Raw genomic sequence first — 14,468 nt, 5'->3', positions numbered from 1 at the left:
TCTATACTGTGACATAGAGGATACCATATTTTCTTTGTTCTCTTCTTTTTCATATGAGCAAGAACAGGGATAAAGACATTCTTATTGAAGCTGATCCTGAACCTGAAAGGACTCTTAAGAGAAAACTAAGAGAAGCTAAAGCACAACCCTCTGGAGAAAACCTAACAGAAATTTTTGAAAAAGAAGGAGACATAGCCGAACCCAATAACAATGGTGGAGATGCAAGGAAGATTCTTGGTGACTTTATTGTACCCTCTTCTAACTTCTATGAAAGAAGCATCTCAATTCCTGCCATTAGAGCAAACAACTTTGAGCTTAAGCCTCAATTAGTTTCTCTAATGCAACAGAATTGCAAGTTTCATGGACTTCTATTGGAAGATCCTCATCAGTTCTTAGCTGAATTCTTGCAAATATGTGACACTGTCAAGACCAATGGAGTTGATCCCGAGGTCTACAGGCTTATGCTTTTTCCTTTTGCTGTAAGAGACAAAGCTAGAACATGGTTGGATTCACAACCTAAGGAAAGCATGAACTCTTAAGAAAAGCTGGTCAATGCTTTCCTGGACAAATTCTTTCCACCTCAAAAGATGAGCAAGCTTAGAGTGGAAATCCAAACCTTCAGACAGAAGGAAGGTGAGTCCCTCTATGAAGCTTGGGAAAGATATAAGCAATTGATCAAAAGGTGTCCTACTGACATGCTTCCAGAATGGAGCATCATATGTATATTCTATGATGGTCTATCTGAGTTGCCAAAAATGTCATTGGACCATTCTGCAGGAGGATCTCTTCATCTGAAAACCCCTACAAAAGCTCAGGAACTCATTAAAATAGTTGTAAATAACCAGTTCATGTACACCTCTGAGAGGAATCCTGTGAACAATGGGACGCCTCAGAAGAAGGGAGTTCTTGAAATTAATACTCTGAATGCCATATTGGCTCAGAATAAAATATTGACTCATCAAGTCAATATGATTTCTCAGAGTCTGAATGGATTGCAAGCTGCATCCAACAGTACTAAAGAAGCATCTTCTGAAGAAGAATCTTATGATCCTGAGAACCCTACAATGGCAGAGGTGAATTACATGGGAGAATCCTATGGAAATACCTATAATCCTTCATGGAGAAATTATCTAAATTTCTCATGGAAGGACCAACAGAAGCCTCAACAAGGCTTCAACAATAATGGTGGAAGAAATAGATTTAGCAATAGCAAGCCTTTTCTATCATCTTCTCAGCAACAGACACAGAATTCTAAACAGAGCCATTTTGGCCTGGCAACCATAGTCTCTGATCTATCCAAGACCACACTAAGTTTCATGAATGAAACAAGGTCCTCCATTAGAAATTTGGAGGCAAAGGTGGGTCAGCTGAGTAAGAAGATTACTGAAACTCCTTTCAGTACTCTCCCAAGCAATACAGAAGAAAATTCCAAGAGAGAGTGCAAGGCCATAACCATGACCAACATGGCCGAACCTGGAGAGAGTGAGGAGGACGTGAGTCTCTGTGAGAAAAGCCTCATGGGACATCCTCTGGATAGAAATGAGATTTCCTTTGAGGAACCAAAGGAATCTGAGGCTCATACAGAGACCATAGAGATTCCATTGAACCTCTTTCTGCCATTCATGAGCTCTGATGAATATTCTTCCTCTGAAGAGGATGAAGACATCACTGAAGAGTAAGTTGCTAAGTATCTAGGAGCAATCATGAAGCTGAATGCCAAGTTATTTAGTACTGAGACTTGGGAAGATGAACCCCCCTTGTTCACCAATGAACTGAATGCATTAACGAGGCAGACATTACCTCAGAAGAATTTGGATCCCGAAAAATTCTTTATACCTTGTACCATAGGCACCATGACCTTTGAGAAGGCTCTGTGTGACCTGGGGTCAGGGATAAACCTCATGCCACTCTCTGTAATGGAGAAGCTGGGTATCTTTGAGGTACAAGCTGCAAGAATCTCACTAGAGATGGCAGACAAATCAATGAAACAGGCTTATGGACTAGTAGAAGACGTGCTAGTAAAGGTTGAAGGCCTTTACATCCCTGCTGATTTCATAATCCTAGACACTGGAAAGAATGAGGATGAATCCATCATCCTTGGCAGACCCTTCCTAGCCACAGCAAAAGCTGTGATTGATGTTGACAGAGGAGAGTTGGTCCTTCAGTTAAATAAAGACTACCTTGTATTTAAGACCCAAGGTTCTCCTTCTGTAACCATGGAGAGGAAGCATGAAAAACTTCTCTCAATACAGAGTCAAACAAAGCCCCCACATTCAAACTCTAACTTTGGTGTTGGAAGGCCCCCAACCCTGCTCTGATTATCTATGAGGCTCCATGAGAGCTCACTGTCAAGCTATTGACATTAAAGAAGCACTTATTGGGAGGCAACCCAATGTTATTTAACTATATCTATTTATTTTCCATTGTTATTTTATGTTTTCTAGGTTGATGATCATGTGAAGTCACAAAAACAACTGAAAAATCAAAAACAGAATGAAAACCAGCATTAAAAATAGCTCACCCTGGAGGAAGAGCTTACTGGCGTTTAAACACCAGTAAGAGTAGCAGAATGGGCGTTAAACGCCTAGTCTGGCACCATTTTGGGCGTTAAACGCCAGAAACATGCACCAGACTGGCGTTTAACGCCAGAACAGAGCACCAAGTTGGCGTTAAACGCCAAGAAAGGGAGAAAAGCTGGCATTAAACGCCAGAAACAAACAGCAACCTGGCGTTTAACGCGAGAATTGCACTATAAGGGCGTTTTGCACGCCTAAATGGAGCAGGGATGATAAGTCCTTGACCCCTCAGGATCTATGGACCCCACAGGATCCCCACCTACCCCACCTCTTCTTCTCTCTTCTTCACACCTTTTCATAACACTCTTCCCCAAATACCATTCACCAATCACCTCCATATCTCTTTCCAAATACCCTTCACCAATCACCTCATTCACTTTTCCTTAAAACACCACCTACCTTCAAATTCAAAACCACCACTCTTCCCTCCCAAACCCAACCCCTACTACACACTTCTTTCCCCTTTGGCCGACACACTCACACCTCTCCATCTCCTCCATTTTCTTCTTCTTCTCCTCTCTTTTTTCTTCTTTTGCTCGAGGATGAGCAAACCTTTTAAGTTTGGTGTGGAAAAAGCATTGCTTTTTTGTTTTTCCATAACCATTAATGGCACCTAAGGCCAGAGAAACCTCTAGAAACAGGAAAGGGAAGGAAATTGCTTCCACCTCCGAGTCATGGGAGATGAAAAGATTCATCTCATTTGTCATCTATGCAATTCAGCTGGAGTTGTCATAGAGGAAGACATCCTCATTGAAGAGGACAAGCCCATCACTAAACTAAGGGTAGAGCACCAAGAGCACTCCATCATTCTCCATGAGATTAGAGAATATCAAAGAGCTATGAGGGAGGAGCAACAAAGGCAAGGAAGAGACATTGAGGGGCTCAAGCACACCATAAGATCTTCAAGAGGAGGAAGACGCCACCCTCACTAAGGTGGACCCGTTCCTTAATCTCTTTGTCTATTTATTTTTTCTATTTTCGTTCTCTATGCTTTATGTTCTATTCATATTTGTGTCTTTATTACATGATCATTAGTGTTTATGTGTCTATGCCTTAAAGCTATGAATGTCCTATGAATCCATAACCTTTCTTAAATGAAAAATGTTCTAACCACAAAAGAACAAGAAGTACATGATTTCGAATTCATCCTTGAAATTAGTTTAATTATTTTGATGTGGTGACAATACTTTTTGTTTTCTGAATGAATGCTTGAACAGTGCATATGTCTTTTAAATTTGTTGTTTATGAATGTTAAAATAGTTGGCTCTTGAAAGAATAATGAAAAAGGAGAAATGTTATTGATAATCTGAAAAATCATAAAATTGATTCCTGAAGCAAGAAAAAGCAGTGAAAAACAAGGCTTACGGAAAAAAAAAGAAAGAAAGAAAAAGAAAAAGCAAGCAGAAAAAGCCAAGAGCTCTTTAAACCAAAAGGCAAGAGCAAAAACCCAGTAACCCTTTAAAATAAAAGGCAAGGGTAAAAAGGATCCAAGGCTTTGAGCATTAATGGATAGGAGGGCCTAAAGGAATAAAATCATGGCCTAAGCGGCTAAACAAAGCTGTCCCTAACCATGTGCTTGTGGCGTGAAGGTGTCAAGTGAAGAGCTTGAGACTGAGCGGTTAAATTCGTGGTCCAAAGCAAAAAGAGTGTGCTTAAGAGCTCTGGACACCTCTAACTGGGGACTCTAGTAAAGCTGAGTCACAATCTGAAAAGGTTCACCCAGTTATGTGTCTGTGGCATTTATGTATCCGGTGGTAATACTGGAAAACAAAGTGCTTAGGGCCACGGCCAAGACTCATAAAGTAGCTGTGTTCAAGAATCAACATATTTAACTAGGAGAATCAATAACACTATCTAAATTCTAAGTTCCTATAGATGCTAATCATTTTGAACTTCAAAGGATAAAGTGAGATGCCAAAACTGTTCAGAGGCAAAAAGCTACTAGTCCCGCTCATCTAATTGGAGCTAAGTTTCATTGATATCTTGCAATTTATAGTATATTCTCTTCCAAGCTGGAGTTAAACGCCAGAACTGAGTTAAAAGCTGGAGTTAAATGCCCAAACTGGCACCAAAGCTGGTGTTTAACTCCAAGAAAAGCCTCTACATATGAAAGCTTCAATGCTCAGCCCAAGCACACACCAAGTGGGCCCGAAAGTAGATTTCTGCATCATTTACTCATTTCTGTAAACCCTAGGCTACTAGTTTAGTATTAAAACTACTTTTAGATTTATCTATCGATCTATCAATCTTTGGACGTTTAGTCCTTAGACCTTTATGCTTTTGTACACGTTTGGAGGCTGGCCATTCGGCCATGCCTAGACCTTCTGTTCTTATGTATTTTCAACGGTGGAGTTTCTACACCCCATAGATTAAGGTGTGGAGCTCTGCTGTTCTTCATGAATTAATGCAAACTACTATGGTTTTTCTATTCAATTCAAGTTTATTCTTATTCCAAGATATTCACTCGCACTTCAACATGTTGAATGTGATGATTCGTGACACTCATCATCATTCTCACCTATGAACGCATGCCTGACAATCACTTCCGTTCTATCTGCAATAGCTTGAGTGTGTATCTCTTAGCCTCCTGGTTTACGATCAGAGTCTTCGTGGTATAGGCTTGAATTATTGGCGGCCATTCCTGAGATCCGGAAAGTCTAAACCTTGTCTGTGGTATTCCGAGTAGGATCTGGGAAGGGATGACCGTGACGAGCTTCGAACTCGCGAGTGTTGGGCGTAGTGACAGACACAAAAGGATCAATGGATCCTATTCCAACATGATCGAGAATTGACAGATGATTAGCCGTGCGGTGACAACGCATTTGGACCATTTTCACTGAGAGGACGGACGGTAGCCATTGACAACGGTGATCCCCCAACGTAAAGCTTGCCATGGAAAGGAGTATGAATGATTGGATGAAGACAATAGGAAAGCAGAGGTTCAGAATGAACAAAGCATCTCCATACGCTTATCTGAAATCCCACCAATAAATTACATAAGTATTTCTATCTTATTTTATATTTTATTTATCTTTTAATTATCAAAAATCCCGTAACCATTTGAATCTTCCTGATTGAGATTTACAAGGATGACCATAGCTTGCTTCAAGCCGACATTCTCCGTGGGATCGACCCTTACTCACGTAAGGTTTATTACTTGGATGACCCATTGCACTTGCTGGTTAGTTGTGCGGAGTTGTGAAAAAGAGTTGAGATTACAATCGTGCATACCAAGTTGTTGGCGCTATTGAGATTACAATTTCGTGCACCAACGATCACCCTAAAAGGAAGGCATCTGAGGCTTCCCAAGAGATCCCTCCCAATTGAGTATTGAGACTACCTGAAGGCGTCTGTAATACACTTGCAGCGCACTTTAGATCAGCTCAGAGAGTAGCAGAAAGATCAGACTAGCATGATTTGCAAACTGATCAAGGAGCATAAGAAGCAAGGGCGTCAGCTGGAGGAGCTAAAGCACAAGAAGCTCTCCCCTAAAGAGCCTAGTGCCCATCAAGTTAAAGAGCCATGCATCCCTCAACCTGAAAACCCCAGCATCCCTCAAGCTGAAGGTTGTTGAGTTTTAACTCTGTGACTATTCTTATTCCTATCTCACATATTTTCATCTAATTTAGAGTTGCGTGATCACTAGTAGTATTTAAGTCTTTAATTTTATTTTTATTTTATGTCTTTTAATTTTTAGGATTACATAAGCATTAGTAGTAATTAATTAATTTTTTTTCCAATTAGCTATAAATTATTCCTCTTATCATCATTAAACAATGAATAAAATAGTAGATTTTTTTTAGAAGAAGTAAATATGCATAAATTTTTTAGTTTTCCAATAAAGAATGGTTAATTATTTTGATGTGGTGGCACTGCTTTAGTTTCTGAATGCATGAATAAACAATGCATATTTGAAGTTGAAATTTCATGATGCTGGCTTTTAAAAGAATGAAGAAAAAGGAAAAGTGTTATTGATGATCTGAAAAATCCAAAATTTGATTCTTGAAGCAAGAAAAAGCAGCAAAAGAAGAAAAAAAAGCTTCGAAAAGAAAATGGCGAAAAAGAAAAGAAAAAGCCATTAGCTCTTTAAACCAAAAGGCAAAGAGCAAAAAGCCAGTAACCCTTTAAACCAAAAGGCAAGGATAAACGGATCCAATGATTTGAGCATCAGTGGTTAGGAAGGCCTAAAGGAAACAAAATCCTAGCCTAAGCGGCTTAACTAAGCTGTCCCTAACCACGTGCTTATGGCGTGAAGGTGTCAAACGAAAAGCTTGAGACTGAATGGTTAAAGTCGTGATCCAAAGTAAAAAGAGTGTTCTTAAGAACTCTGGACACCTCTATCTGGGGACTCTAGCAAAGCTGAGTCACAATCTGAAAAGGTTTCCCCAGTTAAAGTGTCTGTGGCATTATTGTATCCGGTGGTAATACTGGAAGACAAGGTGCTTAGGGCCACGGCCAAGACTCTAAAAAGCTATGTTCAAGAATCAAAAAGAGCTAAACTAGGAGAATCTATAATATCATCTGGACTCTAAGTTCCTAAAGATGCTAGCCATTCTGATTTTTCAAAGGATAGTGAGATGCCAAGACTATTTAGAAACAAAAAGCTACTAAGTCCCGCTCATCTAATTGAAAATGAGCTTCATTGGGAAACTCATAGATTTATTGTATCCTACTCTTATTTTCATCCTATTTTATTTATAGTTGCATGGGGACAAGCAACAGTTTAAGTTTGGTGTTGTGATGAGCGGATATTTTATACGCTTTTTAGCATAGTTTTCATATTGTTTCTAGTATGTTTTGTTTAGTTTTTATAAGTTTTAGTGTTAAAATCACATTTTTGGATTCCACTTTGGGTTTGTGTGTTTTTGTGGAATTTCAGGCATTTTCTGGCTGAAATTCAGGAGCTGGAGCAGAAGTCTGATTCAGCGATAGAGAAAGCACCACAGATGCTGTCCAGATCTAACCTCCTTGCACTCGAAAGAGCTTTTCTGGAGATAAATAAGTGCAAATGGAGTGTTCTCAACGGCTATGGAAAGATGACTTCCAGAGCTTTCCAGAAATGTATAATACTCCATACTTTGTTTCGGATTTGAAGGCCCAAAACTGGCACCCAATACCAGCTTCTTGCCCCCTTCCAGGCGTCCAGCGTCCAAACGCCCAGAGAGGATCCCTTAGCCAGCGTTCAATGCCCCAAAGACCTCCTAGCACGTGGATCTCATCAAGGCTCAGCCCAAACACTCACCAAGTGGGCCCCAGAAGTGGATTTTAGCATTAAAAAGACTGTTTTACCCTTACTAGTCATCAGTTTAGTATTTAAGAGTTATTTTACATAATCATTCAAACAATTACACACCATATTCGAGTTTTACATTGTATTTTCCTTTCAGGATGAGTTTCTAAACCTCCTAGGTTGAGGGGAGGAGCCCTGCTGAGTCCTATGAATTAATAAAAGTATTACTGTTTCTTCTTTGATCCGTGTTTGATTAATTCTAAGATGTATATTCGTTCTTCATCAATATGAATGCGTTGAACTGGCATAAGGTTATCACATTCTGCATGGGTTCTTTCATCGGACAATGAAGAACCTCCAGCTTGAATATACGTCTCTTAGACGGCTAATCCACGACTTCGTTGGGGACTTCTCGAGACACCAGTTTAGCTAATTTACGGGGAGATTAGGGTCTCTTTGGTAGAGGCTAGAACCAAAGGCATAGCATTTCTCCGATCCGGAAGATTTGACCTTGTCTGTGGCACTTTGAGTAGGATCATTAAGAAGAATGGACTGTAAGAGCTTCATCCTCAAGCAGAGATGGATCTGCACTAACCCTGGGTTCAGATCCGGAGGAGTATTGGCGGCTGCTCAAACCAGTGTCAATCACATACAGCCTGCCATAGAAGAAATCACTCACAAGCAAAGGAGACAGTAATACCATAATTAATTCAGAAAGGCTAAGAAACTCCAATCCTCAACTATATTCCCATTATTATTCCATTTAATCTAAAAGTAATTTATACAATATTAATTGCCCTTGCATCAATCCAACTAAATTCTGAATCTGCCTGACTAAGACCCACAGGATAACCATAGCTTGTTTCAAACCACAATCCTCATGGGATCGACCCTGACTCACTAAGGTATTACTTGGACGACCCAGTGCACTTGCTGGTACAGCTGTACAAAAGTGTGGGGATTCGTGCACCAGAATTCTGCGGGCTCCTCTTGAGGAAGTCCCTGAAACTGGCAGTTTTGGTGCACTAGAGTGATTAACTGTGGGTTGAGCTCAAAAGGAGCTACTCCAATAGGTGGTATACTAATGCTACTTCCATAGAAGTCAGGAGTGGGGGCTGTATAAGGCCCCAATGTTCTTTTTGGTTGTACCTCTTTGATAAACCCCAATTTGGAGGTTTATCTTGTGCTTAATTTAGGGGAGTTTATCAATTTATCCCACATTTATTCAATGTAATAGCCTGGTTTTGTAATTCTCCCTAAATTTGTAATTAAGAGTGAAAACATGCTTCTTAGGACTTAAAATAGCTAAATTTAATTCACTTTAAATCCATTCATTGCTTTGATATGTTTGTTGAGTGATTTCAGATTCGTAAGGCAAGTATTGGATGGAAGAAGTGAAGGGAAAAGCATGCAAAGTGGAGAATTCATGAAGAAATGAGCATTTGAAGGATTGAAGGCCACGCGCACGCATCACCCACGTGAATGCGTGAGGAGGAAATTTGCAAGCAATGCGCACGCATCGTCCACGCGCACACGTGACGCTGATCACGTGACCTCATTAAAGTGAAAATGTTGGGGGCAATTTCTGAGCTTTCCAGACCCAAATCCAACTCATTTCTGAAGCTATTTGAGACTGAATTCAAGATGGATCAAGGGGGGAGCAATTAGATTAGGTTAGCATCATGTTGTAGGTAGTCTTCTAGAGAGAGAAACTCCCTCTTCTTTCTAGAATTAAGGTTCTTAGGTTAATTTTCTTCTTAGATTTAGGTTTAATTTCTTGTTTTCATCTTGTTTTTTCAACAATTTCTTGTTCTAGTACTTTAATTCTCCTAGTTTCTCTTGCTATTTTCTTTATTTTTACACTTTTCATGTTTATGAGCACTTTGTTGATTTTAATTTTTAATTAATACAATTTATGTTTAATGTTCTTATGGTTAATTGCTTTGTTGATTGTTACTTTTCTTGCATTGGGTAGTAGTAAATTTTATTATTCTTGCAATTTTATGATGTGTTCCCTTTATGCCTTCCAAGTGTTTGATAAAATGCTTGGTTGGATATTAGAGTAGCTTTTTGAGCTTTCTTGGCTTGGAAAGAGAAATTAGGTGATCTTGAGTCATTAATACCCAATTTAGATTGGTGATCTAGAGTTGTTAGTTAATATTGTTTTCATTGACTCTAATCTCTTGCTAATTCAATTAGTGAGTTGATTTGGACTTTTGGATTGAGATTAACTAGTCTTATTTGACTTTCTCTCAAGTGAAGATAACATTATACCTTCTTCCTATGTTGGAAATGACTAAATAGGATTAGCACTTGTTAATTATTGTAATATGATTAGTGACTAGGATAGAAAGCCTTGATTCTCAATCCTTGCCATGAATGTCTCTCTTTATTATTTGCTTCTTTAGTTGTTTGCTTTATTTTCTTGCCATTTAATTTCTTGTCCCTTTATTTTCAAAAAACCCCTTGGATACCATAACCAATAATATGCATACCTCACTGCAATTCCTTTGAGAGAGGACCTGAGATCTAATACTCTCGGTATTTTTATTGATTTGCATTCATGACAAACAAATTAAACTTGATTGAGCATTATTTGTCGATTTGGAACTATACTTGCAACGAGGTTATTTCTCTTTTACCGAGAAGAAAATTCCTTGCCGACGGTTTTGCTCTTTCAAGTTTTTGGCGCCATTGCCAGGAAGTTGCAATGTGTGCTTGTTATTTGTTATTATACATATGTTAATATTGTAGATAGCTTGATTTTTAGCTTATTTGCTAGTTTTTGCTAGTTTTAGGATTTAGTTTTCTTTGTTTCTTATTAGATTTTGTTTTCATTTACTCTTGCTACTATGAATTCTCATCCCTTTGGCTATGAGTTTGGTTCAAACTATGTTGTAGGAAATGGAAACTACAATGACAACATGCATCAAGGATGGAACAATCAAAGATGGGAGGAGCCTCAAGGAATTGATCACTCTTTGTGGCAACAACCTCCTCCGGTTTCTTATAGGTATAATCCAACTCCTAATGCATATCAACTTAATGGATGTGGTGACCCTTATTGTAGTTGTCAACCACAATCACCATATGCCTATGAACCACCTCCTCAACGTAATTTTAAACCACCATACTCACAAGCCCCTACCACCAAACACCTCCATATGACCCTAATCCTTATCCACTATACCAACCGCCTTATAAGCCATATGAACCATACATAGAACCACAACAATTCCAACACAATTACTCCCAAGAACTACCTCGATATACACAATCTCCATACCCTTACCAAGATGAACCACCTTCTAATTATAAACCTTTCTCCCAAACAATGAACCCTCTCTTACACCACCTCTTCCAAGGGATGAAGCTATCTAAACCTTCTTGCAAGAACAACAAAGAGATACTAGCTCTTATATCCAAAGGCAAGAAGAGAAGCAAAAAGAGCTAAAGAAACTAGAAGTCATGGTTGCTACTATGGCGAAAGCCATTAACCACATGGCCGTCCACCTAAGCTCATGAATCTCAAGTACTCCTATTGACGAATGTGGAGGATCAACCAAGGAGCATAGTGAGGGAGTGAACTTGAAGCTTCAAGGTGAAGAAGAGGAGTTGAAGCAAGAATCACAACCAAGGGAGGGAGTAGAGACAATTGAGCCGGAAGGAGTGGTTGAAGATTTAGGAGATGTTGAAAGTCCATGGGAATATAGAATGATAAATCCCTCTTTCAAGAAGCTCGATATTGATGTTGAGGAGGGTGTACAACCTCCAAAGCATATCATGGTTGAAGACTTTAAAGAGATTGATCAAGAGATGGATTCAATCATTGATGAGTTTCTATCTACAATTGAATCCTCCCCCATTGGACATGAATTTGAGGTCATAGAAGAATGTGCACAACCTTTCATACCCTTGGTAAGCAATGAAGAAGAGATTGAATTGGAAGAAAGCTACCAAGAGGAAGAGGTTGGAATTAAATAAGCTTGCAAAGAGGTGGAATTGTCAAGGAAGAACATAAGAGAGTGGAGCTTGCAAGACCATTGGAGACACCTCTCCCCAAGCCATCACCATCCATCCTTTCATTCAAGTGGGTAAATCTCTTATCTCTAAGCTTTATTATCCCACTTGATTATGGTTTGCTTGAGTTGGATGGTAAACTTAGAGCTCTTTGTGGCTTTAAGAGCAAAAGGGAGATGGTTAGTGGTTGGAAACATCACTCTAGGTTCATGATGGTTGCATGTTCAAAGTTTCATTGCAAGGTTTGGTGTGGAGCTAGATTGCTTGGGTCTAGGAAGTTGTTTGGAGGCTTCATTGAGAATTCGGCTTGTAAACCACCCAAAGGGAATTACCATGATCAACTTGAAGATGGGTGTGAAAACAAAGTATGTGATCCCGGATCATACAAAGAGGATCAATTTTGGGAGCTCATGGTTTGTGAAGAACTCCATCAAAGCTTGGAGCTATTAATTTTGAATGATGGAGCTTAATGGTCCAAGCATTGGTGGATGTTCAAGGATGAATTCAAGAACAAGCCACCTTGATGAAGAGCTCCCTATAAGTCCAACTTAAGGACAATAAACAAAAGTGCTAGGTGCGAGACACCCCACCAGAGTAACCACTTTTCATTTTTTTTCTCTTTTTGTACATATTGGTAGAATAAGTCTAATTTCATGTTTTGTTTGGTTAGTTGAGTTTATTTAGTAGTCTAGTATGTTAGATAAGGTTTTATGGTGTTTTGGTAGCTGTTTGGAGGTTTGGAATGCTTGGTTTGGTGCAAGAAATTGAAAAATTTTGAAAAACATAGCACCCAGCCACGCGTACCCGTCACCCACGCGTACGCGTGACCCCAAGAATTTCAACCCATCACGCGTATGCCTCGTCCATGTGTATGCGTGACCACCAAAATTTTCATGACCAGTACAAAAACCAGAGAGTTGCATGTGTAATGTGCTGAAATTGTGCCTCTAGCACAATTCTGGCCCATGCGTACGCGTCACCCACGCGTACGCGTCATCTATCTCTCTCTTCACTCATGCGTGTGCGTCGACAACGCGTACGCGTCGCACCTCACTTTTGCCATTCATGCGTACGCGTGATATGAAGCGTACGCGTGACTCACTGCCCTGTTCCACCCCCTTCTTTTCTTCTCTTCTCTCCATTTCTTTCCTTCTTATCTCTTCTCTTCTTTTCTTTCCACCCTTCAACCATCATCCAACACTACCATTCACCATCTACCATTATTTTCTTTAGTTTGTTAGTTGTTAGTAGTTAGTTAGTTAGTTAGTCAGTTAGCTTAATTTTTGTTTTAGTTGGTAAGTGTTGGATTATTGATTTGATTTGCTGTTTCTTGATGTTGTTAATTTTTGTTGTTAGGTTTCTTTTATTGAGGTTACAATTTGTTACTTAGTTTGGAATTTTTCATGCTTAACATTGTGAATACCAAGTACATGTTACATTGTCTTCAAGCTTTCTAAATCTTTTGAATTGCATGTTTTGGCCACCATGTATTCATCATCCATTGTTAGGCAATTGTGTATTATCAATGCATTTTTTGTTAGGGATGCTTGTTTATGATTGACCCTTATTCACATCACCTATTTCATGCATTGAGATTTTGGAATTGTAAAATTGGATCATAAGCTTACCTAGTGACATATTTTTTAGCTTTGTAAAGCTTTATGGACCATGCTTGCTATGTGATTGATTTTCGCTTCTATCTTCTTTTTCCTAAGTCCATAGCACTCATGTGTTCCACCTCTATGTCACTTAGGTGTTGCAAACAAACTTCAAAGTGTGTCATTGATTGATGTGTAAGCTTCATATTCCATTTTGTTCATTAAAGTTACCTTGCACATCAATCTATGTTCATACCTTCATCCATTTCACAATTGCTTGATTATTTGCTTGAATGCTTTCATGCTTCTTTATGTTTTGTTTGTTTATCTTAACCTAAAAGTTACTTTGAAGTATTTCAAGCACATTAGAATGAGTGAAGTGCACCCTTCTTTTGTATAATTGTGACATGGGTTTTAAATACGAGGGTGTGAGTTCTAAACCACGTGCAATCTTAGAACTCACACACTATTCTTCCTAAATGTCATACTAATTCACTCACTCCATTCTAGTGGTTCTTACCTCATTCCAACAATCTATGCTTCCTTGCTTGTGCATTTACTTATCTTATCATATCCTGTTTCATATTGCTTAAGATGATTCATTATAAGCAAAAACGGAAGCGGGAGAAAAGAACACGTAGCAGCTGGTTGACCCACCAGCTAAAGGTGGCAACCCAGAAAGTCACCGTACCCCCTTGCTCATCTTTGAATGCATCGAGTACGGTGCAAACTTTTAAGTGTGGGGAGGTCGTCCGACCGATCGGCCATTTTGGGTGACAAATTTCTAATCCCAATACTTTTGCATTTAATTTTTAAGTTTTTTAGGATTTTTTGTTGCATTTCCTTAGTTTGCATATATATATAATAAGCTTAGTCAAAATAATGAAATTTTTCAAGGATTTTATCTAATAGGGCACCCTAGTTGATTTGAGAAAAATTTTTTAGAACTTGCTTGAACTATATATTGTGAAACATGTTTTTTTGAGCTAAGAACACACAACCTTATGAGTTTTGAGCCTAATTGTGTGGTTACATCATATAACC

At 39.0% G+C, this 14,468-nt stretch overlaps 1 non-coding gene across 1 annotated transcript; it reads right to left on the bottom strand.

Moving 5' to 3' along the window:
• Window positions 1–593: 593 nt before the first annotated feature.
• LOC148580812 (small nucleolar RNA R71) lies at window positions 594–701 on the bottom strand. Its single transcript, XR_015896149.1, has one exon. It is a non-coding gene; the product is annotated as a small nucleolar RNA R71 (small nucleolar RNA).
• Between the last annotated feature and the right edge of the window lie 13,767 nt (window positions 702–14,468).

This window comes from Arachis ipaensis, chromosome B10 (assembly GCF_059453495.1).
Source record: "Arachis ipaensis isolate K30076 ecotype BB chromosome B10, ASM5945349v1, whole genome shotgun sequence".
In the NCBI taxonomy this organism is placed as follows: domain Eukaryota; kingdom Viridiplantae; phylum Streptophyta; class Magnoliopsida; order Fabales; family Fabaceae; genus Arachis; species Arachis ipaensis.
This window is presented reverse-complemented; position numbering and strand designations above follow the sequence as displayed.